Genomic DNA, 22,553 nt, shown 5'->3' with positions numbered 1-22,553 from the left:
TGAGCAAGAACCTTTACTATGCTTTCCTCTGGAAAGACAGGGCAAGGTAAACAGGTTTAGGATCGGCTAGTTTGAATAATGTCTCCAGTTGCCTGGTAGCTGGCCCTGCAGTGATTAGGGCAGGGGGATAGTGTGAAAGCCTGATAAAGGATGTGGTTGAGAATAGAGGCTCTGGATTGGTTGGCTTCCATATAAAAGGTATATTCCTGGGGAATGAGTTGTTTTCTATCTCTAGGAATTAACTAATCCTGGGAGGGACAGACTTTTTAAGGTCAGCAAGGCCCTAGGATAGTGAAGCATCAGAAAATACAGAAAATAAAAAACCTAATTAGTACAAGGGGAAGCTCCTGTGCTGTCACTATAAAACAGGACAAATGCTTGAATTCATACATTAGATGTACTTGTTGCGTGTGTGTGTGTGCTGGGGATGGGGGTTGGTGGTTTCTTATACACTAGTTTTATTCTGATGTAATATGTTAATATTCTATCACTTCTTTTTAGGAATTAAAAGGCACTCTTTAGCATTCTTTAAATTCTTGATAGACTAAGTATTATAAAGGCATTTTTAATTTGGAGCCAGAAAAAAATTGAACTCTATGGCAACATCTGGCATCCAAGTCCATGTGTTCTGCAATTCCATGTGTGGCCAAAGAGAAGTAATAATTGGTTTTCTTCCTTGGAACACCAAGCACTCAAATATCGTGAGTGGAGACCTGAGAAAATTTATAAATGAAGAACTGTATCCCAACAGTTGCCACTACAGGCATCGAAGCAGGAGGTTAGCTAAGATCTCGCTGGTTCCTGATGAAAACGATAATTTTCCACACAGACCTAACACTGTCTAGTGAGCCTCTGAGAAAAGTGGGTCTGGGTAGAGGACCCAGCTATAGGGTAGAAGTGATCAGGATACAGACAAAAGAGGAGGGAGGGGTCAGAGAATGGAATGCCAAGAAGGAAGGCTCTTTGAGCACAGCCATTATCCCATTTTTCAAATGGTCTCATCTGATCAGAATGGTGGTTTTCCTTTTACCTCCCCCAATACCTATGGTAGATTTTCTGCTTCTTGGAATTCTGGCTTCTAGAACTACAGAAATATGTATAGGCGACTGAAAGGCTTCCACATGAAGGGCAGCAGAGGTATGGCATGACTTGTTTTAGCATTGGTGTAAATGAAGTTAACCTATATGTTTTAGAAAGACTCTCTTGACAGATGGGATGGCTAATTGGTGCAGCCACAGGACAAGATGTACCCATATCAGTAATATGACTTTTGCCAAGAATCTTAGGAATGTTTGCTTGAAATTATTTTTAAAATATTTTGAGCCATAGAATTGTGATAGTCACCTCACATCTCTAAGCCTTGGTTTGCTCATCAGCAAAATAAGAAAGTTGCCTGTATGTCAGTGGGCCCTTACAAATTCTATGGTTCTAAAATTCTATGACATAAATTTCTAAAATTCAATGTTCCATTGCAGTCTCAGGGGTGCAATGGATCACACACCATGTTGATCATAAGATCTGGGTCAGAACATATTTTCTACTTGTTTGCCGCATCACTTTATGTCCACAATTCTTAGCAAGAAGTTACTCTGCCCCCAGCAGAGGATATCTGGAAAAGTCTGGAGACATTTTAGGTTGTTATAATTGGCAGGGGCTGAGGAGAAGGTGCACTAGTGGGTAGAATAAAAAGATGCTGCTAAACATGCCACATTGCACAGGACAGAGCCCACAACAAAGAATTATCCAGCACAATAATGCCGAAGTTAGGAAACCCTAATTTAGATAAATCAGCTCAATTTTTATGATTCTTGGCTTCTGTATTAAATACTTGTGTTTTTGAGGATAGTAAATGAGATCGCTGTGAAAGCACAAAGTAAGTGATAAAGCATGGTGACATCTGTGGTCACTGATCTAGGATGTTGCCTCTGCAGGGATAATAGCAGAGAGGGAGGTCTGCTGATGGGGCAGAGCTGGCTGGCACACAGCAGTGAGGGGTAACCACTGACATTTTGCAACTTGGGAGGTGTTACAAAGTGAAATTTATTGCTTCCTTGACACTTTTGTTATCATTGGCTTTTCCTCTTTCTTTTCCTATGGTCTCTTTGCTGGAATTTCCTGGAAGGCTTAGGGGACACTGACGTCTGGACAGTGTAGTGGCTGAGATCCCGAGCTTTGAAGTTAGGCAGATGTAAGCATGAATCCTACTTTATCATTTCTGGGCTGTGTAATTTAACTTTTCTGGCACCTAGATCTTTCATCATTAAGGTGATTGCAACATTTCCCACATTATTAGGCTGTCCTGAAGATTCAAAGAGATATTTCATGTTAAACCAAGTATTTGATCACAGAATAAATGGAAGCCTTCATCATCACCACCGTCATCACTATTGTCCGCAGTTAGTGCTATATAGTCACTTGAAGCACCTTTGCTCTTTACTTTTCTGTCACCTAACTCTTTCTCCAGTGGAGCAAATTTTCCTTGGTTTACTTGAGAGCAAGTCAGTACCCACTCCTTTTCCCTGGTAAAATTAGCCATCTAAATTTGTATTAGATTGGAATACAAATAATAGTTTCAAATATAAAGTTGCACAAGCAATGCAACAAAAATTCCTCTGTGGAGGCTAAAGTGACTCCATCTTGCTGCTAATCTGCCATGTTGACTTCTGGGAATGCCTAAAGATTTCTATTTTCCTGTACTTACTGTAAATCCTGCTTTTAGGTCAAAACAACCTTGATATTATCCTAAAGACATACTTGCCATAAATTCTGTCCTTAACTAAATTCTTGCCATTCTGATTCTTGCCAGTTGAAGAGACTGACTTTGATTGTCATACATATTCCTTTGCTACTCTATATAAGCCCTGGTTCTCAGCGCTAACTGTATGGGTGGGAATCCAGCATCTTGTCTCTCAGCTGCCTGTGACACGGCCTCTGTTCATAAGCCCCCATTAAATGTTTCTTTCTGAGAAACCAGACATGTCAGCCTCTTTCTTTGGCCTCTCAGCTTCTGTGGACTTTGTGGTTAAGTTTGCATAGACGTGCTCACCAAAGAACACCCTTCCTCCCTGCAAAAACAACAAAAAGAGGCGGGAAGGGGGGAAGTTACTGACTATAAGTTACAGAATTTTGTTGCTAAAAAGAATCCTATAGCACAGGGATTCCCTACCTAGTTTTACATCAGAATCTCCTGGGGGATCTTTTTTAAAATGCAGAATCTGGAACTCTAACCAAGCCCTGCTGAATCAGAATCTTTGGGATAAGACCAAGAAATGTGCACTTTCTAAGAGCTTTCTGGGTTTCTGAGTGACTAGGTTTGGAAACCATTAATCAGAACTTAACCAGAGTGCTTCTCAATCCTGGAGCATGTAAACGATACAGACACCAGGTTTCCATATGATACCTATTGGACGGAATCTCTGAAAGTGGTCGTCCTTGAGGTAATCATAGGCTTGTCTTTACTGCAATCCTGAGACTAGGCTGGAAAGGATTATTATATCTGATTTTTGGTTGAGTCTGAGGACTAAGAAACCTTAAGCAATCTGCTTATGTTGAATAAATGTGGCATATTTCATTATTTGTCCAAATTATTTGCTGCCACTCCTTACTATACCCTCTCTGAAGCCCCTTCCATTGCGAGGAGTATACTTACTCTCCGATTGACCTCTGGCTTAGCCTTGTAACTTGCTTTGACTAATGCATGTGACTGGAAGAGGCCTGTGTCTTTTCTAAGCAGAAACTTAAAAGAGTCACCTCATCTGTCAATTAATTGTTTTCCCTCTGTCATCAGAATAGCATGTCCTTATTAGTAGTTGTTTCTTCAGCCTGAATCCCAGAAGGAAGAAGTATTAGAATAGAGATGCAGCCAAACTGCAATGGTCATTAATGTGAGCATGAAACAAATCTGGGTTGTTTTCACCCCTGAGATTTTGGGATGACTAACACTCCTCATGGGCCACCACCCACCAACAATGGAAGAGTGAGAATTAGAGCCAGGTTTTCTGTCCATTTCCCCACCCCCGCCCCGCCCTCCTGTGGTTTCTGTTATAGTACTGAGAAGGAGAGGAAGACGGTTGAATTTGTCTTAAGTGGAGAGAGGATTATTTGCTCCCACATCAGAGCTGAAACTGAGAGAAGGTGTGTTTTTTATCTACTCACTTAGAATTTAGAATGGAGATCTCAAATTTCTTCTAGTGCAGGAATTCTATTATTCTGTATTCCCAAAGGAACATCACTCCATTTTTGCTACCTATGCCAGTCCTATTTGTGGAGTTATGTAATTGAAGCCTGTCTGTGGCGTTAATCTGTGGGATTGGCTGTGAAATAAACCATTGCATATAATAATACTTAACATAAGAAAAATGTTTGCTGCATTCTGAATAATAAGCAAAAAAGTAAACTTTTGAAACAAGATCTTGCTTTACCTTAGGTTCAGGTAAAGCTTAGAAGACCAAGATGATGTTTTCTAACGAAACACGTTTTATAAGGGTGATTGTGATTCCCGTGCTGCCCACAGGGGGGCCACACAAATCAGGACTGCACAATATTTTCTTGCAACCAATTTGTTTACATATGTATTTCTAGGCCTGTTTTCTCCTGCCACAAAGCAGTTCCTTGAGTTAAAAGGTTCCTTGAGTTAAAAGAGTCACTTTTTCCAATGGCTATATGTAACAATAATTATAGTCTGCTCCAGTTCTTCTACACCCTTCATCATTATTCAGATGTTGAGGTCTATTGCAGATTAGAATTCCTACGTAATTTTCAGAGATTTGAGATATTTTCCTCAGCCTCATTATTTTGCAGCATAAACATCTGAAATCAGAAGCAACGAGGTAATTTAAATGAGGATCAGAATGAGTTATTGACAATTGCAGATAAAAAAACAGGTTTTAGGTTTTAAAAAATATCAAATTAGAAAGAGGAGGACAATTATTTCCAGTAAAATGTAAAGCCATAGGAATAGCTATTATTTATGGGCTACCTACTCCAGGCCGAAATCTTACTATATAGGATTGCATCGAATCCTCCCCCAGGCTGCCCGGTAGGCTGTATAGATGTCGCCTTCGATGTTTGGGATGTGAAGATGGCGTCCCAGAGACGTCAGTCTGTGATAACGATCACAGGACTTTATGGGAAGACCTGGCATCCGATCCCAAGTCTGTCAGAAGCCAAAGCCCGCAAATTTCCTCTACGCCACACTGACTTTCTCTCGTTTGACTTTCAAGTGCGTTTCTACTCTGGCTATCGTATTTATCATCTCAAGTTTCCTACTCAATTACATACTTTATTTCCAAAATAAATATTTATCCACATAAACCTCTATCTTCACAGGAAGCAGAAAGTTGAATATCGCATAATCTCCATGAAAATTTCTGGTGATCTTCCTACGGGAAAGGGAAGTTGCGGTTTGCAAGGAGCTCACGCAGGGACCTCTTACCAGCAGTTTGTGGGTCGTTGGACCACAGGAGGAGGGGGGAAGCCTTTGGGCAGCCAGAACACATAAATCCATGTTTGAAATACCTTCATAAGCAGTGTACTTGGTGGGAATAACTTGGGTTCATTAAATATTCTGTAATATTCTCTTTCTAAATGCCTTGTCTAATTATTCAAGTCAGAAGAAGCCACGCAACCTATCAACCACTAGATGTCACTGTTGCTCATGAAATAGAATGGCTCATGCTGCAGTGTTTGTGTGTAGATCCTTGAATGACTCCTGTCCTCTTCCCTGAAGTTTACCCTTCAACTAAGAGCTATGAGTAATATAGAACTTGTGGCTTCTGATCACAAAAAACTTGTGTCCTTGATGGAAGCACGATAAACCTATCTGAACAGTTACAGAATGCAAATGTGCATTCATTTATGGCCAGTTACAAATATGAAGAATAGAGGTAACAAGAGCTCTCAGATCCCAGAGAGAGAAATAAATGTAAACTGCACTGGCTGTGGAAGCTTCCAGAGTTGTGGGATCTGGGTGCTGTTCTAATGGATGAGTAAGAGTAGGGCAGGAAGAAAGCAAGATAATTTCAAGAAGGAGGCATGCCATGAGCATTCGTGTGATGGTGGGAAAAAAAATACTGACTTTGGGTGAAGTAGAAGATTCATTCTGGGAAGAGTAGAGCTGGTGGTGAGGGTGACAGATCATATAGGAACAGAAAAAACAGAGGAAGTGCTTGAATTTACCTTCCATCCTGAATTTGCCTCTAAAAGTTTCCGAGGAGAGTGATGTGATGAAAATTGCACTTTAGGAAGATGAAGTGTCAGCGGTGTATAGATCCGGAGAATCCCGGAGAAAGGAAGAGTCATGTCAGGGAGATCACATACACTGCAGAAATGGACAACGGCTGTAGTGTCCAGGTAACAAACTATAGCAGAAGGCCAGTAAGGGGAACACAAAAAAACGACTGGGCTACCCTGACGTGGCTTTCTGTAGTTGAGGAAGACCTGCTCCTGAATGGAACAAATTAAAATATCTGGAGCTTAAACCTTGTGAATGGCCCTCATTGTTCTCAGGACAAGGCCCCCCCACTCCCCAGTCATCTAGGGCCACAGGTCCAAGCATCCTGGTGCTATGCCGTTTTCTTCTTTCAGTTCCTTGAGTTCATCACATGCCTTCTGCTTCAGGCTCTTGCCTGAGTTGTTCTCTGTCTCCATCCCCTCTTCCTCCACCCTTCCTCCCCTTACTTGAAGACTTCTCTACACATACATCAGTTTCTTTACAATACACTCTCACAGAACCAAGAGCTTTTGCGTCACAACATTTATCCCTTTTCATTTGTATTTCATACTTATGTAATTGTGTGATTAACGTCTGTTACTCCTTCTAGAATGGAAAATCTGTGGTAAAAGGGCTTATGTCCGCATTTGCTCTCCATCATGTCTATTCTCATCACGGTGGGAGAAAGAGAAGAATCACTGCTTCTCTACCGGGTCTCTGATGAGCCCATAGAGGGGAGGGGCGGTGACTAAGAAGCTGAGGATTTAGAGTTAAACGACTCTAGAAGAGCTGCTTCTAATCATTTTAGTGTCACTCCAGGTTGCCCGAGAGTAGCAACTTTACAGTTCATTGACATGGCCTGCAGTATGGAGCCATTTGCACCCTGGGCCTTGTAGGATGTAGCATTTTACAATCCATTACAATTAAATAGCATGCTATGATTGTTGGACCTGGTAACTGAGATGAAGTAAAAGATTCAAGTCATTTTGAAGATATTTCCACAAATAATAAGGACCTTTACTGAAATGGCTCTGCAACATCATTAGAGATTTTTGGTCAAGATTTATTAACACTGCCTTTAGTAAAAGAGGTCCCTGTGGTGGCTGGGACAAATAGCTTACAATGGTCTTTCAATTGCAAGAATACATTCAAGGCCTTCTGACAATTTCTAGATCAGTCCTTGTTACAGAAAGTTTATGAATGGTTATTTGCCATGTGGCCAAGAAAACACAGGAAGCATTTTGTGCAGTGATGACAGGATTTCCTGTGTTTAGCCTACTGTGTGGATAATTCATGCTGATGCCTGGCAAATGACTTAAATTCTTTTCTTGGCTTTTTGCTAGTAACCCCCTCTTAGTAAGCAATGAGTCAATCAATGATCTCATGCAGCTAATAGAATGATTAGATCAAGAAAGACACAGTATAGCTATGGAAAGTGACTGTATTTGCATTTTGTATTTTTCTTTTATGTTTAGAGTTATACTATATTGTATATTTGAAAAATGACCACAGCTGTATTTCCACATCTACATGCTTTTCTAAAACACCGCTCTGCCCTCTCAGGGTTGAAGGCTTTTCTCTTATCCTTGAAATTGGGTGCGTTTTGTGACTGTTTTAACAAATTGAATATGGTGGAAGTGACACTGCATAACTGACAAGGCTAAGTCAAAAATGTGTTACGAATGTATTGTACATTTCCAAACAGTTAGAAGTGAGGACCTCAAATGTTCTCAGTGCGTAGAAATGATAAATGCTCATGGAAGGGATATCCTAAATACTCTGTCTTAATCATTACACATTTTATTTGTGTAACAAAATATTGCATGCACCCCATAAATGTGTACAAATATTATGTATTAATAAAAATAAAATAAATTTTAAAATGTGTTATGGTTTCCACGTGGTTTGTATCTCTCAGGATGCTCACTTTTGCAACCCAGCCAACATGCTGTGAGGAAGCCCAGCCACGTGAGCCATCCAGGACTACCTAGGATTATTAGCCCACAGACTCAGCCAGGGTCTCAGTCTACTGCCAATGTCAACTCACATATAAATGAGCCTTCAGTTGATTCAGTCCCAGCCTTTGAGCTATCCTCGATGATGCCAGACAGGACATAGATGAATTATTCCCACCAGGTTCCATCTAAATTGCAGGTTTATGAGCACGATGACTATTGTTACAACGTATGAAATTTTGGGTCACTTGTAGGTAACTGGAGAAATAGCCTAAAACAGAGAGTAAAACATTCTGTTTCAGCTTGCCCTTGTGCTTTTGTTCATGCTGTTCCTAGGCCCTGAAATACCCTTTCTTTCCAACTTCCTCTTTTTTTTTTTCACTTGTCTAACTTTTCTGCTTATCCTTCGTGAATCAACTCAGGTGTGAATCTCTGTAGGAAGTCTTCCATAACCCTTAGTTAAATGGCCATCCTGTGTTTGTAAACCTCAATAATAGTCCCAGCCAAATGGGCCACCAAGATTCATTTACATGTTTGATGCTTACACCAGTCGATGCAGTCATCTTTGTATCATTAATCTACATACATTCAGAGACTAACACAGTGCCTGGTTCCACCACCTCTGTGAACTTCGTCAAGTTAATCAATGTCTCTAAGACTCCCTTTTCTTATCAGTGAAAAAAGATAAAAGCTTCAGCTCATAGTGTTTCTGTGAGGACTGAAGGTTAAAGTCATGGAAGTTGCTGGCATATACTAAATGCAACATAAATTAGCATAATTTCCAAATAGGAGGAAACACTCAGCATTCCAGAAAGCAGATCTAACAAAAAGTATGTTGAGATCCATTATTCAGAGTTCTCGACACCTCCTTCCTGCTCCTCCACTGGGCAGCACATGGCTCTCGGGGGAGAGCAGGTACTGCTTAGAAAGGTGACGTTAGTTGGATTGATGGATGGGTTTTAAAACTCGTAGCAAAGGCAAAAGTCTTAAAAGCCAAGTACTTAAGACAGATAACGTCTTTCAAAGTTCAAATGCTTGGCTTTGAATATCTGAATAAAAAATTTTGAAGGTAAAAAAGGCATGCAGATTATGCCCAAATCAGCACAACATATGGTGATGTAAAATTTAGTGGGAGAAACCCAAATCCTGCCCAGCCCTCCCTGTCCTCCCCACCTCCCAAACAGAAAGGAATGGATGTGTTGTATCCTAGAGTATCCTACCTGTTGCATAGCCAGGGGAGACTAGAAGCCTGTTAGAATCCCTTGGTGATCATGGAATTGGAATAGCAGTTCAGTCACGGAATGATGAACAGCCTGGACTGAAAGCCCTGAGGGCCTCCTCACAGAGCCCTTGTGTACCCCGAGGATGAAAGAAAGCATCCAAGGGGGGTGTAGAGTATTGAAAGAGATCCAATTGATTTGAAAAAAACCTAGGGCAAGATAAGGAAGACATGTGTGTGTGTGTGTGTGTGTGTGTGTGTGTGTGTGTGTGTATTGGAGGGGGTTAATGCCTCAAGGGCATTATCATCAGTGTCTCTCAGCCCATAACAACAAGCACCTGTTGAAGAGATTTACAGCTCAGCAGACACCAGACGCTGCACTAGCTACATTTTATTTTGGTATGATTGGCGTAAATTCTGAGGTGTAGGTGAATAATTTGAATACAACTTATTTAGGTAGAGATTCCCTTTTCCTTCGATTACTCCTGCCTTAGAATGGAAGGGGTCTGATAGTCTTCAAGTGAGTAGACAGCATGGTTATGCCCAGACAGAATGGCAGCAGTGCCCCTCTGCAAGCTCCGTGGGTTTAGGGCAATTTATTGACCATTTCCTGTTGACGGCCTTCCCAACAGCATGAATCCCATGGATGTGGTTTTCCAGCAGTTTCAGCCAGTTCCTCCCTAAAAAGCCAATGCACAGTACTCAGCGGAGGCCAGCGGAAATGTCCCTCTCCCAGAGAAGGGCTGCTGCATCAGGACTTGCGGCTCTCAGCAACATCAACCTTCTTATCACTGTAATCTGGAGGAGCACATGCTGTTCTCGATGATCTTGGCAACGGGCTTTCTGAGAAAATGTCGTGGAAGTTGTCCTTTCCAGTTATAGCTAAACCACCAGGGTCAAATTTTATTTTGCACTCAAGATCCACAGATGAATACTATTGCAAAGTCAGGAATATCCAGAGAGAAAGTGCTCTACGCTCTGAATCATGTGCAATTCAGAAGGGAAGCACAATGAGGGAGTAGTTCTAAGAGGGAGTATTAATCGGACTGCTTAGGTTCTCGTCCCAGCTTCAACATTTACCAGCTCTAAGATCTGCAAAAGTATTTTAATCTTCGTTCTTCAGTTTTCCTTTCTGTGACATAGGCAATCATGTGCTTACCTTGTAGGACTTGGAAATTAAATAAGAAAACACATAAGAAGCACAGTGCCTGGCATATTCTGAGCTCTTAATGAATGCTGGCTTTGTCATGACGTTTATTACTGCCAGCATTTATGGTGGCAGAAAATGTTGGTTGGCTGCCCTACAGGCATTTCCTGCTGCTCTGTCTTCCTTGTAATCAGAGTGCTAATTTTGTATATTTATCTGGGAACCACATGCTGATGAATTTTGATTGAACTAACTCTTGTTAATAAGTGGCTCTCCGATTTCTGAGTATTCAGGGTATGGCACAACTTGCCTAAAGGGAGACCTGGGCATGCGACTTGCTGTGGCCAGTGAAATATGAGATGCTTGACACCACAAACAATGACATTCATGCTACATGTCTGTCACATTACCCTCTCTTGAGACTTTCGATAAAAATCAGTGAGCTTTTCACTTCAAATCACAGAAAGACTAAAGTGTGGTTGCTATCTGTTACCAAACCATTACTGAGTCCATCTTGGCTGGTATTAAAAGCAAACTGCATGAAACCTGTTTCACTGTTTGATAACTATTTTGCATGGCATCTTTTTGTCTCTTAATTTAAAAAAATTTTTAATTTTAGTTTTCAGAAGTTGCTTTCGCTGCCCTCAACTTTTTTGGTGGAAATTACTGGAAATTCTGGAAATTATTAAATCATAGTTCATATCAAACGGTGTTGATTGAGCTTTTGCCATTGTGAGTTTCCTTTTGTGGTTATTATTTCTCTTTTTTAAACTTTTGAGTTCAGGGGAAAATGTGCAGGTTTGTTACACAGGTAAACTTGTGTCATGGGAGTTTATTGTATGGATCATTTCATCACCCAGGTACTAAGCCTAGTACCCAACAGTTACTTTTCCTGATTCTCTCTCTCCTTCCACCCTCTATCCTCCCATAGGCTCCAGTGTGTGTTGTTCTCCTCCATGTGTCCATGTGTTCTCATTATTCACCTCCGACCTAAAAGTGAGAACTGTGGTATTTGGTTTTCTGTTCCTATGTTCATTTGCTAAGGGTAATGGCCTCCAGCTCCACCCATATCCCTGCAAAAACCACGATCTTATTCTAACAAGTTTAACTTGATTGTGCTAAATTCTGCAGATCTAAATTCTGATAAGATGATGTAAATTTGTAATTTTCTAATCAATAATAAAGGATTATTAGAAAGAAGGCAGAGCATCGAACAGACTCTAGAATGAGACTGATGAGTTCCAACTCTGGCTCTGTCACTGCTTACTGTGCCACTTGGGGCAAGTTACTTAACTTCTCTGTTTCCTTTTCATCTGTGAAAAAGGATCATATTAGTATTAGCATCTAACTCATAAAATATTTTATAAGAGTAAATCAGTTACTTTTTTAAAAAAGCTTTTAAACAGTGCCTGCAACAATAAAAGCTATGTATGTATATATAGATAGATATATAGATAGATACATACACACACACACACATATATATACACACACATATATATGCATGTATATATACATATATATAATATATATATATATTTTGAGATAGAGTTTCACTCTTTGTTGCCCACTGGAGTGCAATGTTGCAATCTCTGCTCACTGCAGCCTCTGCCTCCTGGGTTCAAGCAATTCTCCTGCCTCAGCCTCCTGAGTAGCTGGGATTACAGGCATGTGCCACCATGGCCGGCTAATTTTGTATTTTTAGTAGAGACAGGGTTTCGCCATGTTGGTCAGTCGGGCTTGAACTCCACACCTCAGGTGATCCACCTGCCTTGGCCTCCCAAAGTTCTGGGATTACAGGTGTGAGCCACTGTGCCTGGCCCATAAATATTTTTAAGTGACTAAAATGTACAGGTTTAACTATTAACTTTATTTTTATTGACTATTTGTATAAAGTATACTTATTAACTTGCTCTATTCTTGTGGGTGTAAATTATATGTATATTATTTAATTTAAATATATGTATTTTAAAGAGAAGTTTATTGGTCTTTAAATGGCTCAAATTGCAACTGAACAAATCGGGTGGTGGCATCAGCCTAAGACACATGATGCATCTTTGTCAGTTGGCCTCACAGCACCTCAGTACCCAGGAAAGGAAAGGTCTCAAAGCAAAGTCACAATGTTAGTGGTTAGGACCTCTGGTTAAATAAGACTGTAATGAGTACACATGGAGATTTCTGGGCCCACTGGCCAGTGTTACACTGGTAATTTGAATTCTGCACACGGCATAGCCTATGAGAGATACAAAATGAAAGCTGTGTGTCTCAAACCCTTTAAGGACAAATACTTAACATGAGAAATTGGATGTAATATCTAAGGAGTGGGTTCCTAGAAAGCCTATTTTTAACTTTACATACACACCTGTTACCTGGAATGCCTGAACACATCTTTCACCTGTTTAAGTCAGGACTGAGCAAAAGGAAAAAAATACTCAGTTGAATCAACTGTCATAGTTCCACTGCCAAAAGGAAAAAAATATCGGACAGCGGCCTATTTTCCACTGAAATTATGTCCCCAAATAGCATGCTAGAATTCTTCCTGCAGGAACACCACACAATGGTGACACAGCCTGATGTTTGGTCAGTGTATGACAAACATGTTTTCTGCACTGTACGCAGGTTTGACTGCTTGATGTTAACTTCTGAAAATGTAGCTACAGTGTTCTTCATTCAACAGTGCAAAATGCATTAGCACTACTGACATTTTCTTCCTGTGACCTGCTCCCAGGAGATCAAAAACTTAACACTTACATGCTCACCACTGGCAGACAGTGATTTCCACGGACCAGCATCTTAGAGAAAAACAGGGTTCATTCAAACATAACTGGTGCTGAATCCTTGCAGTCGAAAATTATCTTACAAGTATATGCTGGCCCTTCATTTTAAATGAACTTGAAGTTTATTAAAAGCTATCAAAGAGCTCTGGAATCTTATTTTCAAGAACCAGAGTATGGCACACATTCTAAATTTGGACAGGCTCCTAGCAGGCAGTTAATTCTCAAGAATCTTCTATACAAAAGCTGTCCTCCATGCTGGGCATATATTTTCTCACCAGGACACATGGGGCAGTGGACCCCTGGTGTTAGTAAGAACACACCCAGAATGATATAACCAGGTATTTTTCTGTTTCTAAATTAAGGCATATTCAAAAATTTCCACGTACAAGTTTACACCACTTCACTCAGTTAATCACCAGGTAATTAAATCAGATTCACAGATGAATTACTCTCAGTTTAACTATATGCAACAACCATTCCAATAACTTTTTCTTCTAAATTTTGCATAATAATGGTTTTAAAAAGTGGTACAGTTTATCATGTTCACAATTGTCATTTTTCAAGGCAGTAGAAGACCAAGATATTTTAATATGATATTAAATGTAAGCTTTATAACAAAATGCCAGAGGAAGTCCTCTTTCCTCCTTCTCCTCACCCCCATCTCACCTCTTTAATATTTCAGGAATGACTGCCCAAGAAACAAGCTCACACACTACATTCAGGACCATGATAATTGTTGGCAATTACTAAATAAGTTGAACTTTGCTTCTTGGTGAAGCCACATTAATTTCTTTTTTAAGTAAATTTGAATTTCCCTGCAGTTCCAATTCATGCTTTCAGTGATATACAACAGTTACCAAAACGTTAAAGTAATTTCAATCAGTTGAGCCTTCAGTGGCAATACTTATAAATTATATTTATTAGTATAGTCAAGATAAGAGAGATTTGATTATAAAATGCAGCATCTTTCTCTGATTGTTTTGGCTAAACTTTTCCTCTTCTTTTTCCACTCTTTTCTTTGCTGTCTTCCATCTTTCGCACTTGAATTTCTCTCATTAAGTCAAAAAATATCTTGTCAACATTAGCTCGTGTTTTAGCAGATGTTTCCACATAGTTAACACTCCACTAGTCAGCTCTGTTTTTTGCCTCTTCTATGGAAACCCGCCTTTTATCTTCTAAATCTGATTTGTTAGCAACCAGTAGAAATGGAATAATCACATCTTCTTTTACTCTTAAATCTGTTCCCAAAGCCAACTGTAGCTGCAAAGGATTCCATTTCTGTAACAGAGAAGACACAGAGGAAGTAGTTGTCTTTAATTGCAGCGTAGTCCTCCTGCCCAGCTGTATCTACGATATAGATCTGTACTTCTTCCCCATCCCGAGCTCCCTTCTGATAGCTGTCTGCTTTAATAGGCTCATATTCCTCCACAAACTCATTGTACATGAACTGTAGATGATAGGTGAAGCCAGCTGGGCTTCCTCGGTCAAGTGGGGACTGGGAGAACTTTTCTGTCTTACAAGAAGTTTGTAAAATGCACCAATCAGTGCTCTGTAAAAACCCACCAATCAGCACTCTGTAGCTAGCTAGAGGTTTGTAAACTGCACCAATCAGCACTCTGTAGCAAGATAGAGGTTGTAAAATGGACCAATCAGCACTCTGTAAAATGGACCAATCAGGAGGACATGGGAGGGGACAAATAAGGGAATAAAAGCTGGCCACTCCTTCTAGCAGCGGCAACCTGCGTGGGTTGTCTTCTGCTCTATGGAAGTTTTGTTCTTTTGCTCTTCACAATAAATCTTGCTGCAGCTCATTCTTCAGGTCTGTGCCACCTTTAAGAGCTGTAACACTCACAGCCAAGGTCGGCAGCTTCGTTCTTGAAGTCAGAGATACTAGGAACCCACAGGAAGGAACCAACTCTGGACACATAGAGTCGGAGCTGACTTGCCCACACTGCCGCTATCCACCATGATGACCTTGTGTAAGGCCAAAGAGTTCTGACCCTTGGGCTTATTTGCGGCCATCTTGTGTCACAGTTTTCATCAAAGGATTAGGAAGAATCAACCAGTCTGCTGCCCCAAGGGCTCTGGAAGTCACGGCTGCATGGCTCCCGCCAGAGGGTACAGACCCTCATCACCTGGGAGGCCCCGGGCCGGGAACGGCCGAAGGAAGACTCCGATGGGTGGCGGAGGAACCTGGGAGGCTGGAGGAGGACGACGATTCTGGTGTTCCACCCTGGGGAGATCCACCGTCCTCCGTGGTATCAATTATACTGATGAAATATAGGTTTTGTCAGTTTTAAAATATAAAAAGTTTTCCCATGAGTAGAATATTTGTGATTATTTTTACTAACAATATTAATTATATGTGATTTGTTTATTTAAATACGGTTTAGGGGATACAAGTGCAGTTTGGTTACATGAACATATTGCGTAGTGGTTAAGTCTGAGCTTTCGCTGTGCCCATCCCCCAAATAGTGTACATTGTACCCATTAGGTAATTTCTCATCCCTAAACCCTGTCCCATCCTCCTACCTTTCTGAATTTCCTGTGTCTATTTCACTGTCTATGTCCCTGTTTAGCTGTTTAGCTCCCCCTTATAAGTGAGACCATGTGGTATCTGGTTTTCTGTTTGAGTTATTTGACTTAGAATAACAGCCTTCAGTTCCATCCATGTTGTTACAAAAGACATACTTTATGGCTGAGTGGTATTTCATGATGTGTGTGTATATATATACGTGTGTGTGTGTATATATATATATATATATCACTTCTTTTTAATCCAGTCATTCTTTGATGGACACTTAGGTTGATTCCATATCTTTGCTATTATGAATAGTAATGCTGTGATAAACATACGAATGCAGGTATCTTTTTGGAAAAATGATTTTTTTCTCTTTTGGGTAGATATGCAGTGTTGGGATTCTGGATTGAATGATACTTCTGTTTTTGGTTCTTTGAAAACTCTCCATACTGCTTTTCATCGGAGTTGTACTATAGTTATATGTGATTTAAAGTGTTATATTTAAATTTTATCAAAACCATAAGAAAACTGTGAATAATCTTCCACAAATATTTTAGGATTATTTTATATCCAGGGTTGGCTCATGGCATTACAAATCTAATCATCTATATATGTTGAATCACTTTATTGTGGGTCCTGTTGAAGCAAAAGCAAACAGCAGGGTTAAAATGTCAGGCTAAATAGCACTGGGGTCAAAGCGGCAGGACAGAAAGAGTGAAGTCAAAATTGCCTACTTCCTTTTTCACAAATGTTTCTTCTACACATTGATCTTTGTGATTTGTTCAATAATTCTTAAGTTGTCCAACAGATGGTAATTAAGGGCCTCCTACATTCTAGGCACTGGAGATTCAGCAGGGAACAAAGGACAAAGCCCTTGCCTCACAGAGTTTACATCTTCAAGGGGAGGAGTAGACAAAAGCAAACAGACAAATGCATATATTTAGGCGGTAATAAGTGCTCCAGAGAAAAATAAAGCAGAGTAAAGAAGTTTGGCAAGGCACAGGTGTGAATTTAGGAAGTCCTCACTGGTCTTTGCTCACTAATCTGAAGGAAGAGAGAGGGCGAGACAAATGTATACATGGAAGACGAGTGTTCTTGGCAGAGGGATGGATCAAAGACCCTGAGATGGGAGAATTCATGGTTTGTCTAAGGTAGACCAGTGACATGTAACTTTAGTAAGCCCTTTGGGGACTCGGACTTTCACTCTGTGTGAGATGTGAAGATGATGGGTGTTCTCAGGCAAGACAGTGACATGCTCTGAGTGAATGCAATCTGGAGCTAAGGCTGCTGGGGTTGAGTCCCAGTTTTCTGACCTGTTAGCTGGGTGACTTTGGGCAAATTATTATTATTTTCTCTATGCCTCTGTTTTCTTTCCTGTAAAGTGGGATAATCATGGTTCCCACTACATAGGAGTAGAATAAGTATTAAAATAGTATTTGTAAAGTGTTTTGAGCAGTTCCTGGCACAAACTAATGCATGGAAGTGTGTGCTACATAAATCAGTAAAGGTATTTTATTTTATTTTATTTATTTATTTTTTTTTTTTGAGACGGAGTCTCGCTGTGTCGCCCGGGCTGGAGTGCAGTGGCCGGATCTCAGCTCACTGCAAGCTCCGCCTCCCGGGTTCCCGCCATTCTCCCGCCTCAGCCTCCGAGTAGCTGGGACTACAGGCGCCCGCCACCGCGCCCGGCTAGTTTTTTGTATTTTTAGTAGAGACGGGGTTTCACCGTGTTAGCCAGGAGGGTGTCGATCTCCTGACCTCGTGATCCGCCCGCCTCGGCCTCCCAAAGTGCTGGGATTACAGGCTTGAGCCACCGCGCCCGGCCAGTAAAGGTATTTTATAGTATCGTTTTGACTGTGGTATAAATAATTGTGTGTGTGTGTGTGTGTGTGTGTGTTGGGAGTGATGGAAGGGTATTCAAGTTGGAAGCATGTAGACCTATTAGGAAACTAATCTAGCATGGCAATGATGCTGATTTAGACCCAGATGGGAATAGTGAAAGTAGTAAGCAGTGATGAGATTTGAAGTGTATTTGAAAATAAAACTGATAGACTAGAAGTGGAGTGTGAGTGAAGGAGAAGAGTGGAGGCTATCTCTAAGGTTTTCAGACTGAGCTACTGGAAGAACAACACTGCCATTTTCTGAGGTAAGGAACACTATAGGAAGAACTGTGGAGAGTTGCTGATCCAATAAAAGTTATATCCTTGGACCAGTGATCAGAAAAGGGTTGGTGTAGATTCTGAGTGCAGACATCTGAATGTTTAATGGACTTAAAAATATAAAACTCCTATTAATATATTTTCAAGACAATAAGAGTGCAAGTCGATCCATTAGGTATGGAACTCAGTGGGGTATAGAAAATCCCAGGGAATTCAAGATACTGGACGTAATCTTTAGGAATTCAGTGATGAGCTATGAAATACTGAATCAGTGCGTTCCTGAGTGTATCTTGAAAACAGATCTTGAAATAAAGTTTCAGAAGGCCTTTGGAAGATAGGGCTCATAGAAAATGAAAAATGGGCAAACCCATGATCTGTGGACACAGCCAAATAACAACCAACACAACAAATGACAACACAACAGATGAGCTTTCTTTTGCTTTCAGTTGCTAAACTTTGTGGAAAATACATTATGTCCAAGGATAAAGAAGAAGTTGCACTGATCTTTTATAGTACCTGACTCAAATTTACTAGTCATAGAATTTTGTATAGCTGAAATTGTTAGTTCTGAAAGCCTTAAACTATGTATTAAGATACACTGAGGAAAATAAATTTTGCTAATTTGAGAAGATATACAAAGATAATATATTGAAGTTGAATTCCTTTGTCAAATCTATTGTTCTTTCCAAAGTTTTCCAATATAATTTAAAATAGCCAAAGATAGCCCACCTTGAATTGAAATAAAATTAATTCAGCAATATATATTTATTTGTAATTTACATGACTATGAACCTACAAAAAAGGACTTACTTGAAATACAAAGGATCCTTGTGATTACTTCTATTTAGAACTTACGTTTAATTTGTTCTCTGCTTAAGTACAAAATACAAACATTTTTCTAGTAACCATTTTTATTTCAGAGTGCAGAGGTGCAGGGCATCATTATTCCTTTGCAGTAAATAAGCATCTATTTTCATTCATGGTGCTTCTCATTGCTGATTTAATATCTTATCCCTATCTCTAATCCCAGGGTTACTGAACTTAGATCAGTGTGGCTATGACATAGAAAATACCTGTGAATATCATTCAGCTCCATTGTTAATTAAATATGGATTGGAGTATGATTAAAAAATTAGTAAAGACATGCTTAAGAAGGTACTATAGAAAGAAGGATGAACTTGGGACTAGAAGACTTAAAATTATGCAGTGACCTTTTCACTCAGGTTCTGACTTATCCAAAATGATGTACCTGGGCTAAGGATTGGGGCAATATTTGGGTTCTGCAAATTTCCATATTTAGAATCAAAGTTAGATAATACAAGATGTATTTTTAAACAAATGATTTGAAGTAGAGAGAAGGGTAGTGTCTTTGCTTGTGGCTTTTTTGGGTTGAATATTATGGCAGTGGAGCTGGGGAGGGGGCTGCCATAGCAAATCCAGATGCATATTGGGAAAGCTGAGGGTGTCAGGGCTGGTTGTCTGCTTTCCCTGGCAGATCCTCCAGAGCAACCTACACATTTACTTGAGTAAGACATCATGATTTAGAGCTGTGATGCAATATTAGCAGAACTAGCTTTTGAGGCATAAACTTGAGGTTCCTGGTGCCTCATGGCCGACCCTGACATGCAAGGCATTCAGAGATTCCCTCTGCTATCCCAACCTCCACGAGTGTGTGTGTGTGTTTGTGTGTTGGGCATTGTGGTTTAGAGATGATGGTAAGACACGTGAAGTGGTTCAGACCTGAGGTCAGGATTAAGAGTGTAGAGATTTTCCTTCTGGTGGCAAATGGCTGAGGACAATAACAGGTGCCACCATGAGAGCCCAGTGAGCCAGACCAACTAGCAACAACTTAGCAGCACCAAAACAAGTCATCTGAGATGTTGAGAGGTGAAGCCAGCTGGGCTTCTGGGTCCATGGGAACTTGGAGAACTTTTATGTCTAGCTAAAGGATTGTAAATTCACCAATCAGCACTCTGTAAAAATGCACCAATCAGCATGCTGTAAAATGGACCAATCAGCACTCTGTAAAATGGACCAATCAGCACTCTGTAAAATGGACAAATCAGTGAGACATGGGAGGGGCCAAATAAGGGAATGAAAGCTGGCCATCCCAACCAGTAGTGGCAATCCCCTTGGTTGCTCTTCTGCAATGTGGAAGCTTTGTTCTTTCTCTAGTCAAAATAAATTTTGCTGCTGCTCACTCTTTGGGTCTGCACTAGCTTTATGAGCTGTAACACTCACTGCAGCGGTCTGCAGCTTCACTCCTGAAGCCAGTGAGACCACGAACCCACCGGGAGGAATGAACGACTCCGGGTGTGCCACCTTTAAGAGCTGTAACACTCACTGCAAAGGTCAGTGGCTTCATTCCTGAAGTCAGCAAGACCATGAACCCACCAGGAGGAACTCTGGACACATCTGAACATCTGAAGGAACAAGCTCTGGACACACCATCTTTAAGAACTGTAACAGTGTGAGGGTCCGTGGCTTCACTCTTGATGTCAGTGAGACCAAGAACCCACTGGAAGGAACTAATTCCAGACACAATGTGACCCTGGTAGGCCACCTAACCATGGATATAAGCAAAATCCTCAAATCCCAGAAGATAGCACACATGGGCCTGAGGGGGTGGGGTGAAAGCCCCCTGTCCCTCAGCACAAAAATTTCCCATAAACTGCATCATATGCCCAGATGCCAGAGGAGGAAAGAACTGTGAAAGACTGAGCATTTACTTTAAATAAATTATTTTCTGCTCAGACTCTTTTAAAGAAAAAAATTATTTAATAAAGATTTCAAACATCAAAACATTAAAGAAAATAGTGTAATGAACTACCATATATTCTGATTCTAGAATCATCAATTTGTTGCCATGGACACATAACCTATCTTTCTTTTTCTCTTTCTTTTTTTCCTCATTAAACTTTGCCTTAATGGGTCTCAAAATTCTGTGACAGATTTTTGTTTTTTTCTATTAAAATGTACTGATTTTGAAAACTAATAACTTAAAACTGCCTCATGAAAAAGAAACCAAAATGGTTCACAAAACATTCTCCTTTCCTTCTGAAGATTTTACAAGGCAATGTTATCATTAACTGGTCTTTTATTATTAAAGTTAAATGGCTAGTTGAAAGAAATAGTTCTGAGACTGTTCTTCCACCATTGATTAAGACTGAGGTGTCAGGGAGTAGGGATAATATGCATTTAGCCTTCTGAGCTTTCTGGGCAGACTTGGTGACCTAGGTTCCTCCAGCAGCCCTCTTGTTTGCTGCTTTGGTGACACCCACAGCAATTATCTGTTTCATATGACAAACTGCAAAATGACCCAAAGAAGGACAGTCAGAGAATCTCTCAACCCACCTGGGTTTGCCAGAAACAATTTCAGTGACAACAGCTTCACCCAATTTCAAGAATGTAGGGCCATCTTCCAGCTTCTTACAAGAATGGTGATCAGTTTTTCCCCTCAACTCAGCAAAATTGCAAGCAATGCGAACTGTTTGACAATCTAGAATAGCGGCATAGCCAGCACTGATTTGGCCTGGATAGTGGAGGATAATCACCTGAGCAGTGAAGCTAGTTGCTCCCACTGATGGGTCATTTTTCCTGTCACCAGCAACATTGCCATGACAGACATTTTTGACAGATATGTTCTTGGCGTTGAGGCCCACATTGTCCCCAGGAAGAGCTTCACTCGAAGCTTCATGGTGCATTTTAACAGACTTTACTTCGGTTGTGACGTCGACTGGAGCAAAGATGAGCACTGTGCTGGGTTGGGGAACCCCAGTCTCCACTCAGGCTGCAGAAAGTTCCAATACCAGCAATTCTGTAGACATCCTGGAGAGGCAGACTCAAGGTCTTGTCAGTTGGATGAGTTGTTGGTAGGATGCATTGCAGAGTTTCAAGAAAGCAGCATGGTTTCACTGACATTGCCATCTTTAGAGGTGACTTTTTGTCCCTTGAACCAAAGCATGTTAGCACTTGGCTCCAGCAAGTTCTCACCATTCCAACTAGAAATTGGCACACATGCTACTGTGTCAGGGTTGTAGCCAATTTTTGTAATGTACATGCTGACTTCCTTAATGATTCCCTCTTACCTCTTATGGCTGTAGGGTGGAATCCATTTAGGCTGTAGGCTCAGTGGAATCCATTTTGTTAACATCAATAATTCGTTGTTTCACTCATTTAAAATCTGAGATACTTGAAGGAGCCTTCTCCCATCTCAGCAGCCTCCTTCTCAAACTTTTCAATGGTTCTTTTGTTGATCACCCCACACTTGTAGGTCAGATGGCCAGTAGTGGTGGACTTACCCTAATCTACATGTCTATTAATTATGATGCTGATATGAGTCATTTCTTTCTCGTTTTGGCTTTGATTTAGTGGTAATTTTCACAACACTCATGTTCTGGCTACAAACTCGTTATGAAAAAGCTTTTTTTTGTTTCTTTTTCTTTTTCTCCTATGCCCTCCCCTCCCCCGCCCCTGCACCTTCCTAGTCTGGCAAAAATATTTTAAAGCAAATCCGGGTATCATACCACTTTAATTTCTATATATTTCACTCTTCCCTCTAAAG

At 40.6% G+C, this 22,553-nt stretch overlaps 2 pseudogenes; both read right to left on the bottom strand.

The window, feature by feature from the left end:
- Positions 1-14,258: 14,258 nt before the first annotated feature.
- Positions 14,259-15,331, bottom strand: LOC104665037 (annotated as a pseudogene).
- Positions 15,332-20,988: 5,657 nt separating this feature from the next.
- LOC104665046 lies at positions 20,989-22,142 on the bottom strand (annotated as a pseudogene).
- Positions 22,143-22,553: the final 411 nt, after the last annotated feature.

Source organism: Rhinopithecus roxellana, chromosome 6 (genome assembly GCF_007565055.1).
Source record: "Rhinopithecus roxellana isolate Shanxi Qingling chromosome 6, ASM756505v1, whole genome shotgun sequence".
NCBI classification, from domain to species: Eukaryota; Metazoa; Chordata; class Mammalia; order Primates; family Cercopithecidae; genus Rhinopithecus; species Rhinopithecus roxellana.
Note: the sequence above shows the minus strand (reverse complement) of the source record. Positions and strands in the feature narration are given on the sequence as shown.